The sequence below is a fragment of the Mustelus asterias genome, chromosome 17 (genome assembly GCF_964213995.1).
Source record: "Mustelus asterias chromosome 17, sMusAst1.hap1.1, whole genome shotgun sequence".
Lineage (NCBI taxonomy): Eukaryota > Metazoa > Chordata > Chondrichthyes > Carcharhiniformes > Triakidae > Mustelus > Mustelus asterias.
Genome location: NC_135817.1, coordinates 84115991 through 84131091, shown reverse-complemented (window position 1 = coordinate 84131091; position 15101 = coordinate 84115991). Strand labels below are relative to the sequence as shown.

The 15101-nt window shown below is 48.5% G+C and overlaps 1 protein-coding gene across 1 annotated transcript in view; it reads right to left on the bottom strand.

Annotated features, from left to right (window-relative positions):
- The window catches only part of nrip1a (nuclear receptor interacting protein 1a), a 110820-nt gene extending 95949 nt beyond the window's left edge, over positions 1–14871 (bottom strand). The window contains exon 1 of the mRNA XM_078233055.1: positions 14321–14871. The gene's annotated coding sequence lies outside the window, so the exon portion shown is untranslated. The remainder of the gene's footprint in view (positions 1–14320) is intronic.
- Positions 14872–15101: the final 230 nt, after the last annotated feature.

The window sequence follows — 15101 nt, the reverse complement described above, 5'->3', positions numbered from 1 at the left end:
CACAGATAGTTATATAGTTGGGAGAGAGGTTTCAGAAACTCCCACTACAAAGCCCCTAGAGGCCCAAGCCTGCAACTTGCCTGTGACTGTGGACATGGAGATTTCAGTGAGCAATACTAATATCACACTTTACAATGGGAGACATTAGGACAAAAGTTCAATGGAAAATCACAGACCCAAAGCAAGGTTTAGAGGCTCCCATGTGGAAGAATAACTAGATGTGCGGCAACTCTGTTCTGGTATTTGAATTTCCTTTATCACGAGCCTACCTTTTAAAGAGACCATCTCAAGTTTATTTGCTCCAATTTGGGGGAATGCTCCGTAAAATGGCAGCCAAACTGTGCAGAGCTGGGGCTCACTAACAGCAATGGAGTTGCTGACCAGACAACGTGTTTTAATGATGCTGGTGAAGGGATAAATATGGGTCAGCTCACCAGGGAGAGCGCCAAAGCAGTTCTTGTTTTCAAATAGTCCTATGGAATCTGAGACCCTCATTTCAAACATCACAACGCCGCACAGATAGTTCTTCAACCCATAATATTCCGAGGCAGAGGCATGAGACCTGCATTCGGTATCTAACCCCGTGCTGTACCTGTCCTGGGAGTGTTTGATGGGGGCAGTGTAGAGGGAGCTTTACTCTGTATCTAACCCCGTGCTGTACCTGTCCTGGGAGTGTTTGATGGGGGACAGTGTAGAGGGAGCTTTACTCTGTATCTAATCCCGTGCTATACCTGTCCTGGGAGTGTTAGATGGGGACAGTGTAGAGGGAGCTTTACTCTGTATCTAATCCCGTGCTATACCTGTCCTGGGAGTGTTAGATGGGGACAGTGTAGAGGGAGCTTTACTCTGTATCTAACCCCGTGCTATACCTGTCCTGGGAGTGTTTGATGGGGACAGTGTAGAGGGAGCTTTACTCTGTATCTAACCCCGTGCTGTACCTGTCCTGGGAGTGTTTGATGGGGGACAGTGTCGAGGGAGCTTTACTCTGTATCTAACCCCGTGCTGTACCTGTCCTGGGAGTGTTAGATGGGGACAGTGTAGAGGGAGCTTTACTCTGTATCTAACCCTGTGCTGTACCTGTCCTGGGAGTGTTTGATGGGGACAGTGTAGATGTGGCTTTACTCTGTATCTAACCCCGTGATGTACCTGTCCTGGGAGTGTTTGATGGGGACAGTGTAGATGTGGCTTTACTCTGTATCTAACCCCGTGCTGTACCTGTCCTGGGAGTGTTTGATGGGGACAGTGTAGAGGGAGCTTTACTCTGTATCTAACCCCGTGCTGTACCTGTCCTGGGAGTGTTTGATGGGGGACAGTGTCGAGGGAGCTTTACTCTGTATCTAACCCCGTGCTGTACCTGTCCTGGGAGTGTTAGATGGGGACAGTGTAGAGGGAGCTTTACTCTGTATCTAACCCTGTGCTGTACCTGTCCTGGGAGTGTTTGATGGGGACAGTGTAGATGTGGCTTTACTCTGTATCTAACCCCGTGATGTACCTGTCCTGGGAGTGTTTGATGGGGACAGTGTAGATGTGGCTTTACTCTGTATCTAACCCCGTGATGTACCTGTCCTGGGAGTGTTTGATGGGGACAGTGTAGATGTGGCTTTACTCTGTATCTAACCCCGTGATGTACCTGTCCTGGGAGTGTTTGATGGGGACAGTGTAGATGTGGCTTTACTCTGTATCTAACCCCGTGATGTACCTGTCCTGGGAGTGTTTGATGGGGACAGTGTAGATAGAACAAAGAACAAAGAACAGTACAGCACAGGAAACAGGCCCTTCGGCCCTCCAAGCCTGCGCCGCTCCTTGGTCCAACTAGACCAATCGTTTGTATCCCTCCATTCCCAGGCTGCTCATGTGACTATCCAGGTAAGTCTTAAATGATGTCAGCGTGCCTGCCTCCACCACCCTACTTGGCAGCGCATTCCAGGCCCCCACCACCCTCTGTGTAAAAATCGTCCCTCTGATGTCTGAGTTATACCTCGCCCCTCTCAGCTTGAGCCCGTGACCCCTCGTGATCGTCACCTCCGACCTGGGAAAAAGCTTCCCACTGTTCACCATATTTATACCCTTCATAATCTTGTATACCTCTATTAGATCTCCCCTCATTCTCCGTCTTTCCAAGGAGAACAACCCCAGTCTACCCAATCTCTCCCCATAGCTAAGACCCTCCATACCAGGCAACATCCTGGTAAACCTTCTCTGCACTCTCTCCAATGCCTCCACGTCCTTCTGGTAGTGCGGCGACCAGAACTGGACGCAGTACTCCAAATGTGGCCTAACCAGCGTTCTATACAGCTGCATCATCAGACTCCAGCTTTTATACTCTATACCCCGTCCTATAAAGGCAAGCATACCATATGCCTTCTTCACCACCTTCTCCACCTGTGTTGCCTCTGTGGCTTTACTCTGTATCTAACCCCGTGCTGTCCCTGTCCTGGGAGTGTTTGATGGGGACAGTGTAGAGGGAGCTTTACTCTGTATCTAACCTCGTGCTGTACCTGTCCTGGGAGTGTTTGATGGGGATAGTGTAGAGGGAGCTTTAGAATAGAACATAGAACAGTACAGCACAGAACAGGCCCTTCGGCCCACGATGTTGTGCCGAGCTTTATCTGAAACCAAGATCAAGCTATCCCACTCCCTATCATCCTGGTGTGCTCCATGTGCCTATCCAATAACCGCTTAAATGTTTCTAAAGTGTCTGACTCCACTATCACTGCAGGCAGTCCATTCCACACCCCAACCACTCTCTGCGTAAAGAACCTACCTCTGATATCCGTCCTGTATCTCCCACCACGAACCCTATAGTTATGCCCCCTTGTAATAGCTCCATCCACCCGAGGAAATAGTCTTTGAACGTTCACTCTATCTATCCCCTTCATCATTTTATACACCTCTATTAAGTCTCCCCTCAGCCTCCTCCGCTCCAGAGAGAACAGCCCTAGCTCCCTCAACCTTTCCTCATATGACCTACCCTCCAAACCAGGCAGCATCCTGGTATCTAACCCCGTGCTGTACCTGTCCTGGGAGTGTTTGATGGGGGACAGTGTAGAGGGAGCTTTACTCTGTATCTAACCCCGTGCTGTACCTGTCCTGGGAGTGTTTGACGGGGACAGTGTAGAGGTACACTCTCTATCTAATCTGTGCTTTGTAGGATGTGACATCCCTTATCTATTCTCTTCCCTCAGATGTTGAGATTTTCCAGCATTTTCTGTTTTTGCTTCAGATTCCAGCATCCGCAGTAATTTGTTTTTTGATTGAGGAAGATCCTGACAGGATTCTCTCAGATTTTCCCTTCATTTGCACAACGAGCAATTGATCGCGAGGTGTAGAAATGAAGACATTGTCAGTCAGTGCTGCTGATGTTGTCAGACTTTCTGTGAAACACGCAAACTGTTCATCAAACACTCAGCGGGGTTGATCAGAATCCTCCAGTCGGGGATCTCGGCTCTGTGTTAACCCATCCTTCTGAACCTGCCTGTAGACTGCAGGAAAAATACAAACAACAGGGGGCAGCACGGTGGTACAGTGGTTAGCACTGCTGCCTCACAGGGCCAGGGACCCGGGTTCGATTCCCGGCTTGGGTCTCTGTCTGTGCAGACTTTGCACGTTCTCCCCGTATCTGCGTAGGATTCCTCCGGATTCTCCGGTTTCCTTCTAGAGTCGTGTTTGTTAGGTGAATTAGCGGGGTAAATGCGCGGGGTTACGGGGTTAAAGCCTGGGTGGGATGGTCTGTCAGAGTCAGCGCAGACTCGATGGGCCAAATGGCCACTGTCTGCATATTCGGGATTCTATGCACTCTTTTCATCGGGGAGCTGTTGTCAGACACCGGAATCGATTCCCCTCCATTGCTTTGCTGAAACTTTGGTAGGAATAACAGATGTGTTGAGTATAGGGCTAACGGGAGGACTTTGAATAGTGTGGAGGAGCAGAGGGATCTAGGTGTATGTGTGCATAGATCCCTGAAAGTTGGGAATCAAGTAGATAAGGTTGTTAAGAAGGCATATGGTGTCTTGGCGTTTATTGGTAGGGGGATTGAATTTAGGAGTCGTAGCGTTATGTTGCAACTGTACACAACTCTGGTGCGGCCGCACTTGGAGTACTGTGTGCAGTTCTGGTCCCCACATTACAGGAAGGATGTGGAGGCTTTGGAGAGGGTGCAGAGGAGGTTTACCAGGATGTTGCCTGGTATGGAGGGGAGATCCTATGAGGAGAGGCTGAGGGATTTGGGATTGTTTTCGCTGGAAAGGCGGCGGCTAAGAGGGGATCTTATTGAAACATATAAGATGATTAGAGGTTTAGATAGGGTGGATAGTGATAGCCTTTTTCCTCTGATGGAGAAATCCAGCACGAGGGGGCATGGCTTTAAATTGAGGGGGGGTAGTTATAGAACCGATGTCAGGGGTAGGTTCTTTACCCAGAGGGTGGTGAGGGATTGGAATGCCCTGCCAGCATCAGTTGTAAATGCGCCTAGTTTGGGGGCGTTTAAGAGATCCGTAGATAGGTTCATGGACGAAAAGAAATTGGTTTAGGTTGGAGGGTCACAGTTTTTTTTTTAACTGGTCGGTGCAACATCGTGGGCCGAAGGGCCTGTTCTGCGCTGTAATGTTCTATGTTCTATGTTCTATGAAACTCCACAGACATGGCTGGATTCGGAGCGAGTGGCAGCAACAGCTGCTGGCTTTGGTGGGCGGCCTGGCTTTGAGATTGCACTGCTCCTGTTGCAGATTCTGCGTTCACTCTCCCACCAACCCCCTCCCACCATCACTCTCCCACTGTCACTGCGCCGTCCGCATGGGGGTGAGGGTGGGGAGCTGGGGGTTGAGGTGAGGTCCTCAGTGAGGCTGGGGAGCTGGGGTGGGAGCTCATCAAGTTGTACCGGACGGCGGAACTCTTGAGCCGTCAGTCAAGGAACTAAATGTATCACACCCAAAGCAAGAAGAAAAATCTTCAGTTTCTAAAACAACTCACTTGGAATACTGTGTACAGTTCTGGTCACCCTACTATAGAAAGGATATTATTAAACTAGAAAGAGTGCAGAAAAGATTTACAAGGATGCTACCAGGACTTAATGGTTTGCGTTATAAGGGGAGGCTGGATAGACTGGATCTTTTTTCTCTGGAGCGTAGGAGGCTGAGGGGTGACCTTATAGAGGTCTATAAAATAATGAGGGGCACAGATCAGCTAGATAGTCAATATCTTTTCCCAAAGGTAGGGGGAGTCTAAAACTAGAGGGCATAGGTTTAAGGTGAGAGGGGAGAGATGCAAAGGGGTCAGAGGGATAATTTTTTTCACACAGAGGGCGGTGAGTGGCTGGAACGAGCTGCCAGAGGCAATAGTAGGGGCGGGTACAATTTTGTCTTTTAAAAAGCATTTAGACAGTTGCATGGGTAAGATGGGTATAGAGGGATATGGGCCAGATGCGGGCAATTGGGACTCGCTTGGTGGTAAAAACTGGGCGGCATGGACAAGTTGGGCTGAATGGCCTGTTTCCATGCTGTAAACCTCTATGACTCTATGACTTCAGGATGTCTTGAGGTGCTTTACAGCCAATGAACTACTTTCAAAGTGGTGTCACTGTTGTAAATGAGGAAAGCTGGCAGCCCATTTGCCGACAGCAATGTCCCACAAACAGCAATCGGAGAATGGCCACGTTATCTGGTTTTGGTGATGTGGATCGATAGGCATACATGAGGTGAGGTCACCAGACAGAGCTTCCCACTCTCACAAAACCGTGCCGTGGGATCTTTTACATGAAGTGGAGAGGGCAGCCGGGGGCCTGGGTTTAACATCTCATCCAAAAGGCAGGTCAGACAGTGCAGCACTCCCTCAGAACCACGCCCTGAGTAATAGCCTGGATTCTGTGCTCCTATCTCCGCAGTGGGACGTGACCCAAAACCCACTGAGCCACAATGGAAATTAATTTTAAAAAAATAACAAGTGGGATTTTCCGGCTACTCGTCCCCCAAAACCGGAAATTTCCATCTGAACTCAACAGACCTTTGAATGGTCTGCCAAGTTTTCTGTCTCGCCCGCTACAATTCCCGTGGCTGGCAAGACGGGAAATTTTCAGCCAATATCTTAGAAGTTCGATGCCCGGCTTGGGTCACTCTGTGTGTGGAGTTGGCACGTTCTTCCCGTGTCTGCGTGGGTTTCCTCCGGGTGCTCCGGTTTCCTCCCACAGTCCAAAGATGTGCAGGTTAGGTGGATTAGCCGTGATAAATTGCCCTTTAGTGTCAGGGGGTACTAGCTAGGGTAAATGCATGGGGTTATGGGGATAGCGGTTGGGTGGGACTGTGGTCGGTGCAGACTCGATGGGCCAAATGGCCTCCTTCTACATTGTAGGGATTCTATGATTCTATGATCTAGCCAATCTCCCTTGTGAAGAGCATGGAGCAGCAGTGTCCTTGTGGCGGGGGAAGGTGAGGGGGTGATTGCAACGTGACAGGTTTACATTGGAGTTCTCGTTCTAAATGTGTTTGTATGAATTTAAAATCAGAAATATTGCTGCAGTCCCACCGGTCAAAAAGAAACCCAAATACTTCAAAAGACAATTCAGCATAAGAGGTCTGGAAAGAACAAATACAATACCTTAAATGATACACACTTATGTCTCTCTTTGCAAAGTGCCAAGGGGACTTGATCTGCATTTAAAGAGCAACTTCAGCATCCCAGGCACTTTGTCGGAGCATTAACAGGTTAGAATAGAGACCAAGTGAATGGAGAAGGTAGCTGATCAAATGGGTTTATGGGGAGCGCTAAAGGTGGAAAAGGAGGCTATTTATTTTTATTTTATTTATTATTGTCACAAGTCGGCTTACATTAACACTGCAATGAAGTTACTGTGAAAATCCCCCAGTCTCCACACTCTGGTTAAAAGCAAATTACTGCAGATGCTGGAATCTGAGACCAAGAGAGAAAATGCTGGAAAATCTCAGCAGCTTTGACAAAGGGTCATCTGGACTCGAAACGTCAGCTCTTTTCTCTCCTTACAGATGCTGCCAGACCTGCTGAGATTTTCCAGCATTTTCTCTTTCACCACACTCCGGCGCCTGTTCGGGTACACTGAGGGAGAATTTAGCACGGCCAATGCACCTAACCAGCACGTCTTTCGGATTGTGGGAGGAAATCAAAGCACCTGGAGGAAACCCACGCAGACACGGGGAGAATGTGCAGACTCCATACAGACAGTGACCCAAGCCAGGAATTGAACCCAGGTTCTTATCACTGTGAGGCAGCAATGCTAACCACTGTGCCACAGTGGGTTGGAGGAGTTTCAGAAGGAAACTCTGGACCTTAGGGCCTAGTCATCAGAAGTCATTGTCGCTTAAATGGTTGGAAGAAGGGACTGAAAGACACAAATGTGGTCAAAGATAGAGACTGAGCGTTGGCGTTGGGGGAGGGGGTGGGGCCAGTGTGAGTCAGTAACCATGGTGAGTAAATGACTAGCTCAATTAATAGGCCCTTCTCCCGTGAGGAGAAGAGATGGTGGCATTGCGCTAAGGTCATTGGACTGGTAATACAAAGGCCCAGGCTTATGTCCTGGGGACATGGGTTCAAATCCCACTGCTGCAGGTGGAAAAATTGGGGATTCAAAGCTCGTCTTAGTGACTGTAAAATAATCATAGACTGTCATCAAAACCCGTCTGGATCATTAATGCCCCTTAGGGAAGGAAATCATCCCTACCCAGTCTGGCCTACATGTGACTCCAGATCCACAGCAATGTGGTTTACTCTGGCCCAGCAAAACCTGCGCAGATCAAACGCAATGGGCAACAAATTCTGATCTTGCCAGTGATGTCCACATCCCTGGAAAGAATAAATAAAAACAGACATTTGGAGGCGATATCTCCCATTGCTACTGACCACAGAGGCTGTGCCCAGCTCACCAATCAGAGGAGACTACCATAAGTAGCACATTATATCTACACGTTAAGATGCGGAGAACTTTCTTCACTCAGAGGGGTGTGAATTTTGGAATTCTCTACCCCAGAAAGCTCTGGATTATCAAAGAACAAAGAACAGTACAGCACAGGAACAGGCCCTTCGGCCCTCCAAGCCTGTGCCGATCATGATGTCTGCCTAAACTAAAACCGTATGCACTTACGGGGTCCGCATCCTTCCATTCCCATCCTATTCATGTATTTGTCTGAATGCCCCTTAAATGCCGCGATCATACCTGCTCCCACCACCTCCCCGGGCAGCGTGTTCCAGGTACTCACCACCCTCTGTGTGGACATGTCAGCCAGACTGGGTCATTTGATGACAGTCTATGATCGTTGAGTTTCTTCACAACTGGGGTCGATAGATTGTGGAGGGTAAGGGAAAGTGGAGTTCAGGTTGAAGAATAGTCATGAACAGCAGAGGAGGCTCCAGAGGCCGTATGACATCTCCAGCTCCCGTTTCTTATGTCCGTCCCTGGCTTCAGTCCGGATTTCGGGATTCATCCATGTAAACAGAATGGACCCTCAAACTGAGAACCTTATAATGAAATAGCACCTTGGGTAACCTTTGAAAGATTGTGGGCGCAATCTTACCGGGGGTTCACGCCAGGGTCCCGCTGTAGCGAGGTCGGAGAACCTCCGTTTCATTGCAGCGGAGTTTAGAAGAGTGAGAGGGGATTTCATAGAAACGTATAAAATTCTAACAGGATTAGACAGAATAGATTCAGAAAAAGTGTTCCCAATGGTGGGAGAGACCAGAACTCGGGGTCATAGTTTGAGGATAAGGGGCAAACCTTTTAGGACTGAGGTGAGGAGAAATTTCTTCACCCAGAGGGAGGTAAATGTGCGGAATTCACTACCACAGAATGTAGTTGAGGCCAAAATGTTGTCTGATTTCAAGAAGAAATTAGATATAGCTCTTGGGGGTAAAGGGATCAAGGGATATGGGGGGAAGGGGGGATCAGGATATTGAATTCGATGATCAGCCAGGATCAAAATGAATGGCGGAGCAGCCTCAAAGGGCCGAATGGCCTACTCCTGTCTTTAGTTTCTATGTTCCTATGATTGAGGTGGAGGAGCTGATGACGAATCGAGGTATTGAGGAAGGATGCTGTACTCCGAAGCTCACGAGAACAAGAGAGGAAAGTGCGGAGGAGCAGAGTCCATTCCAATATCAACAAAGCAGGAGAAGAAGGTAAATATACTCGCCAAACACTTTGTTTTGCAAGTGTTGTAATTCCTTTCACTTCACTCTTGATACCCAAATCGTGATCAACCCAGCACCCAACCTCCCCCCCGCCCCCACCCCCACCCCGCCCACCCCACCCACACCCCATCGGTTCTTCATGATTTCCCCCTTGGCTCAGTGGCTGGTATTGTCTCACTTTGGACTCAGAAGGTCACAGCTTCAAGTCCCACCCCAGAAACTGGAGCACTAAGTACAGGCCGGCAGTGTCGGTGCTGAGGGAGTGCCGCATTGCTGGAAGTGCCAGCTTTCAGCTGGGATGTTAAACCCAGCTCCTATCTGCCCTCTGAGGCGAATGTGGAGGGTCCTGTGGCAATATGTTAAAGTGGACGGGGAAGCACCCCCCCCCCCGCTCAGTGGCCTGGCTAACATTAATCCCTCAATCAACATCCTGGAAACAGATTGGCTGCTGGTTTTTGCAGTCTGCGGGAGCTTGCTGTGCGAAGCCTGGCTGTGGGGCTTTCTGAAAAGTGTCTATACTTCAAAAATATCTACCTTTAAAAACAAACCAACATTCCTTTTTAAGAGACCATCGACCTTATCTGCCCTAAGATTTTGAAAGGTGCTATATAAATGCAAATCCTTCTTTCTTTTCACCTCTCTTAATCTTCCTTCCCTTCATTCTTAACGTGCCGGCTCCAAAACTCTCTCCCTCAAACCACCCACTGGGGTATAGTTTTAGGTCTCTCTGGAGGTAGTGATGTTGTGTTTGCAGTTTACTCAGAGACTCCAGGTTGCTGTGGCAACATTCCCTTTCGCATACACAGTACAGTCTGGAGCTGTGGATACGGATGGTGGAGGATCCAATGTTCTTTCCATCACATGACTAACCGGGAATCCCTCCCACTCCTATGGCCTGTCAGCGGTGCGTGTTGGAAGAATTCACAAGTCAATATGCAACCTGTTTGATGCACTAAGGACACACACCTTCCATGGGTGGCACGGTGGAACAGTGGTTAGCATTGCTAACTCACAGTGCCAGGGACCCAGGTTCGATTCCCGGCTTGGGTCACTGCCTGTGCGCAGTTTGCATGTTCTCCCCGTGTCTGCGTGGGTTTCCTCTGGGTGCTCCAGATTCCTCCCACAGTCCAACGATGGGCAGGTTAGGTGGATTGACCATGCTAAATTGACCCTAGTGTCAGGGGGATTAGCAGGGTAAATGTGTGGGGTTGCAGGAATAGGGCCTGGATGGGATTGGAGTTGGAATGGACTCAATGGGCCGAATGGCCTCCTTCTGTACTGTAGAGATTCTATGACCATCGAGTCCTGGGGCGGGTCTTGAACCTAGGGTTTTCGATGCAGAGGCAAGGACGCTACCCACTGCGTGCTATTGCTCTGGTATCTCACCCTGAAGAGTCACACGTGAGCCTGTTCACAGAACATCAGCGAGCTGATTAATCGGGGAAGCGGCCAAGAGCTAAGACTGATCCCAACCTCAAGTCAACATCCACACTATGATACTTTCCCTGAATAGCTGAATAGCAATAAGGAGCAGGAACCCAGACCGAGGTTCTCTCCCTCCCCCCCGCCCTCTTTCCTAGGTCACCTCCCTGAATAAGACCAGTTACCTCATCTCAGGCCTTAGAATCGATATGACCGTGCAGTCAACACACATGACGTCAAGCACAGGTTGCTCCATGAGATGAAACTATACAAGCTGCTCACCCAGTCAACCAACGGAGTTGACCACACGCAGCTTAGCATAAAGTCATAGAGCAACACAGCACGGAAACAGGCCCTTCGGCCCAATCGCTCCATGCTGGCCATGGTGCCCTCCCAGCTAGTCCCATGTACAATTGTTACTGAGGGCATAGGTTTAAAGGAGATGTACGAGACAAGTTTTTTACACAGAGGGTGGTGGGTGCCTGGAACCCGCTGCCACGGGAGGCAGTGGAAGCAGATACGATAGTGACTCTTAAGAGGCGTCTGGACAAATACATGAATAGGATGGGAATAAATGGATATGGTCCCCGGAAGGGTAGGGGGTTTTAGTTCAAACAGGCAGCATGGTCGGTGCAGGCTTGGAGGGCCGAAGGGCCTGTTCCTGTGCTGTAATTTTCATTTTTTTTCTTGTTCTTTGTGAGAGGGGAGAGACACAATCGGGTCCAGAGGGGCATTTTTTTTTCACACAGAGGGTGGTGAGTGTCTGAAACGAGCTGCCAGAGGTAATAGTAGAGGCAGATACAATTTTGTCTTTTAAAAAGCATTTAGACAGTTACATAGGTAAGATGGGGTATAGAGGGATATGGGCCAAACGCGGGCAATTGGGACTAGCTTAGGGGTTTAAAAAAAGGGCGGCATGGACAAGTTGGGCCGAAGGGCCTGTTTCCATGCTGGAAACCTCTATGACTCTACTGGATTCATAATCCAGAGAATACAACATCAAATCTCATCATTGCAATTTGAATCTGCTTTTTTTTATATAGATCTGGAAATAAGAAACAGGTTTTAATAAAAATGACCAAGAGGCTGTCATTGTTGTAAAAACAAACCTACGTTCCTTCATAGAGACTGTGGGCCATGGCCAGCCCTGGCCTATTTGTGTGTGACTCCAGGCCCACACTGTATATCTGAACAGCTTTCCTCAGGTTTCTAGTGAGGCACTGGGTTATACTGAACTTTAAGATGGAGGCTCACCACCAGCCTCCTTCGGAAACTAGGGATGGGCCATCAATGCCACCCAGATCCCAAGAGAGAATAAAACCACCTCCCGGTTCATGATAACAACACTGAGGGCAGATCAAACACTGTGTGTGATGATGAACATTAATGCAAGTTTTTAACACATATAGTTACACACAAAAAAACAATAAGTGAACTGTATAGACCAGTGAAATTCAAAATTAGATTTTCTGCCTCTGCTAAATTAATTAATCTTAATTGGAACACGAGTTGATTAGTGAAATTGCCCTCAAGTTTCCAGAGTTGTCAAGGAATGGGAGAAATCAGCCATGGTTCCTGCTCTTGTGTGCGTGAGAGTGTGTGTGTGTGTGAGTGCGAGAGTGTGTGTGTGAGTGTGTGCGTGTGTGAGTGTGTGTGTGTGTGAGTGTGTATACGTGTGAAAGTGTGTGTGTGTGTGTATGTGTGTGTGAGAGAGTGTGTGAGTGAAATAGTGAGGGTGTGTGTGTAAGTATGAATGAGTGTGTGAATATGTGTGTAAGTGTGAGTATGAGTGGGTGTGTATGTTTGCGTGTGTATGTATTAGTGTATGTGTATTAGTGTGTGTGTGTGTTTGTGTGTTGGTGTATTAGTGTTTGTATGTATTAGTGTGTTTGTGTGTGTGTCTATGTGAGTGTGTGTGAGTGTGTGTGTCTATGTGTGTGACTGTGTGTGAGTGAGTGTGTGAGTGTGTGTGTGAGTGTGTGTGTGTCTGTATCAGTGTGTCTGTGTGTGTTTGTATGTGTGTGTGTGTGTGTTTGTATCAGTGTGTGTGTGTGTGTCTGTATCAGTGTGTGTGTGTGTGTGTTTGTATCAGTGTGTGTGTGTCTGTATCAGTGTGTGTGTGAGTGTGTGGGGCACTGGATGGGATAGGGTTTGATCATGATTACAGCAACTGGATTGATTCTCGGGTGCTGTGAGGCAGGGAGTCTGCCTCAAGACACTTCAAGAGCTGAAGCAGACAGGAAAGGAGATATCAGCAGCCAAAAGGATCACTTTCCAGCAACGCCTGAAATTTAAAATTCTCATCCTTGTTTTCACATCCTCCCACTGCCTTGCCCCCCTCCCTATCTCTGTAACCTATCCCAGCCCCACAACCCTCTGAGAACTCTGCGTTCTTCCAGTTCTTGTCTCCCGGGCACTTCCCACATGCTCTCCCCCGCCACTGGTCGCTGTGCCTTCGGCTGCCTGGGCCCCAAGCTCTGGAATTCCCTCCCTAAAACCTCTCGGCCTCTCTCTCTCTCCGTGTGAAAAACTACCTCCTTGAGTAAGCTTTTGAAACCGCGTCCCAAGCTTGTTCGGATGTGGCATCTCATTCACACTGTCACAATTGTGCCAACAGTGAAGGCTCTTGTAAGACGCCTTGGGACGTTTTACAACATTAAATGGTGCTATACCAATCCCAGATGTTGTTGGCGTGAGGAGGCCTTTGGAAGGGGTGAAGAGGGAGCAAAGCAACGAGGGGAGGGCTCATTCCAGAGAGTCGGGCCGAGATGCCAGAGGGCTCTGCCATTGAGGAGATAGGGGAGGTACGGTGCCCTCTGCAATGCAATTGATGACAGGCCCCCTGTGGCTGAGGCTTACACTGGGCAACTAGGACCTGGGTGCAGTGGGGATCCCACTCCAAGGCAGGGAGGGGGGAAGTGGGGGGGGGGGGGATCAGTGTCGTTAGGTGCGTTGGGCAAGGGGTGGCAGGGGAGCAGGGAGGACAGACCGAAAACAAAATCCGAGAAACTGCAGACTATATTTCAGATATATATAATAAACATTAACCACATTAGCAATCAATAGCTTGCGGCTAATATAATTCCAATGATTCACCCTGTAACCTCTGTGCACTGACCACTGAACACATTGAAACATCTCGAGAGCTGTGGAGGGGGGGTTACGACCTCATGTTTACAAAATTCCCCAGAAACGGATATTACGAGAAGGACATTTTTTTTGATATTTAAAAAAAATGGAAAAGACAGCCCTGAACACCACCAGACACTGCCCTTTTCCTGAGGCTGCGAGAGGAAAAACGGGACAGGAAGGCCCATATATCCAAATAAAATAAATGCAAACACATACACACACAACACAACACAAACCAGTTGTCTGGTTAATTAGCCTTTGACAAGGAATATGATATGAAAGAAACCCTCCCCTTTTAAAAAAAAACAAAAGACATTCTCTGATTCCTCTCTGAAATGTCAGTGGTTTTATTACAGAGGAAGGCAGAGGCCTCTCTTTAACAAGGGGTGGTGGGAGGGAAGCGAATGAGGATCCCAAGACAGAAAGAGCAAAGGGTCTGAGAGCTTGGGCACAGCATTTGGTCAATTTCACCGGACTGAAACTGACTCCTTATTAGCCACGCGTTTTTAAACCCCCCCCCAGCCAGCCACCCCACTATTTACATTAACATCTTAAAAACATCAGCGGATACAAGATCTACGATTTTATAAATGGAATGGAAGGATAGATTCCCCCTTACCTGATTTCCAAACCACCCTCACTTTGGTTTTTAACAGAAGGTACACACAGACACACAAGAACAGCTCCGGAAATCCCAGTCAGGCTGAAGGAACGCTGCAGTTTTTCAATGGTTACAAGAAGAGAAAGCTGAAATGTATCATGTTGTTGCTGCCTCCCCGGTTTTGCTTTACGATTTGCGACCGACGTTGTATCCAAGCCTCAGTTCGCAGCAAATACAAAGTAACCGGCTGTAAATGTGTCCTCTGTCCGCGATCCAGCACAAGGGGGGAAAACACACACACACACAAATGGGTCGAAGCAAGGTCTCATCCAGAAATAATATGTGTGCGATTATTAAATGGCAGATTTGGAAATGATCGCCTGATTTGTTGAAACGAGATGTTTTCTCTCTCTGTCTCTGTCTCTCTCTCTCACACACAACACAGCAACACAAACCTTTCTCAGCCAGGCCACATGGAGAATGAGGCAGTCCAGTCCGACTTGAAGCTTAGGCACCTCCCAGCTGAAGACATGTAGAGAAAAACACACACGCACACTACAGGCTGAAAGCTCCACCAGTCAACACTAGCAAACTCTGGGATTAGGCTCCCCTACAGACACTGGAGCTGTCAGTGTTTAACCCCTTGTGGGTCACACCCAGTCACTCTCTGGCCTGACAAAAGGTTTTGCCGAGATGTTTCTTCACAAACATTTCTCTTCCTGTTCTCCCCCCTCCCGCGCCTCATTTTATTCATTATTCTTGTGACCCTTTGTTCCTCTCCCTTCGGCTGCACTAAAGG